Genomic DNA, 1,745 nt, shown 5'->3' with positions numbered 1-1,745 from the left:
ATATATATATATATATATATATATATATATATACATATATACACGTATGTCAATTCTTTCTCTTCTACTTGCACTAACACCAGCATTGCACTAAACTGGACCCCTGTCTGTTTGTGGCATTTTCAATTTGTTGGCCAAACACACATGATTTTATTTGGGCTACTTATTAGTGCTATCAGTTTCAGAGTGTTGGCTAGGTACAAGGTATTTCTAGCCCAACTGGCTTTCCCAATACCAATCATGTGAACACTGGCTTTCCCAGTACTTCTTTTACTATATTTTATTCCTTCATTGCACAAAAGGTTGCTGTTTTTCCAGAGTTATAATGGAATTGTTATATGGCATTTAGTTAAAACATTGCTTACTTCCTTACCAGTCTGTGTTGTTAAGAGATGGTAGAATCTGGTAAATGTAATACAATCATAATACCTTTGTGCCTTGGGTTTCTTCCTTTTTTTAGTGTTGTATTTTTTTATTATTTTTCCTTTATGTTTAACCTCATGCTCTAAATTCTATTCCATTTTTAAATTTTGTCTGTAAATCCGGAAAATGCGCGTATTCTCACCAGCCTTAGACTCCAAAGGACAAAGATCAAACAACACATTATGGCTTCCTTTGCTAGAAAGAAACAGGAAAAAAGACTCAGTTCCACTGGGAGTTAGGTTTATTCAAACAGACTGGAAAGAATTGTTCCTCAGTAATCAGCTAATCTATGTCCATCTGTAACTCACCAGATTTTTTAAAATGACTTGCAACAAATAGACAGGATTTGATATATGTTTTTGCACATAATGATAATTATAATTTTGAACTTTTTCATTTTGGATTTAACAAATTACTAGATTAATTAGAATTGTTGTATTTGGTGCACACATTTTGGCCTGTTTTTGGTAATAATTTCTTAACATTTTGTCTGTTGACATCTATATTTTTAAAATTAATATATTACAGCATACATTTTTGCCAAAATTGCAAATGGCTTCTCAGTTAAAACCAGCTAACAGCTATAGTAGAGCTTCGCATACTGACATTCCTTTAACGTGGTGCTGCTGCTATTCTTTTTACTGCAACAATGTTCAAGGCATCAGGTCTGGTTTATTAACCTCCCTGGCTGTAATCCTGAGTGTGGCTCGGGGTGAATTTTCCATACCAAAAGCGGTAACCCGGAGCCCCCACTCGGGGTGGAATTGCCAGCAAACCTGGAATGGATTTTTTAAAATCTTTTTCTATTTGTTAGTAAATGATTTTAATCCTGGACCAGATCCATTCCAGGTTTTATGGATCACCCAGGTTCACTGATGAAAATGTATCCTCTCAAGCCTTGGGGAGCTTTAACAAATCAGACCCATCATATAGTGAATGACTCAGCCCATGGCAAATCAAATCCCAACTTCCTCTATTACCCCCTGAGTTCTCATTTTTTAAACACTCAAGTCTTCTGCCTCTGATATGAAACCGATGCAATGTTTTAGAAGACCTATCTAAAGCATTCTGCTGCTGTTGAGGCTTGATTAGTTTTTATATATATATTATTACTGGTTCTTTCCAATTCCTGATGCTGATGATTCCTGAAGCTTATCAGTGCTGTTTTCCAAATGTGCTACCATGGGCTTATTGTACTGTATACATTAGGATTTGGTCACCAAGAAAGCAATTAGTGCTTTGCAATACCATCCCATGTTAGGCAAATGAGGTGCCACAAGTTATGTTTTAACTACCAAACCCAGAGAGCGAAAGCTTTAAAA

Source organism: Pyxicephalus adspersus, chromosome 5, assembly GCF_032062135.1.
Source record: "Pyxicephalus adspersus chromosome 5, UCB_Pads_2.0, whole genome shotgun sequence".
NCBI classification, from domain to species: Eukaryota; Metazoa; Chordata; class Amphibia; order Anura; family Pyxicephalidae; genus Pyxicephalus; species Pyxicephalus adspersus.
This window is presented reverse-complemented; position numbering follows the sequence as displayed.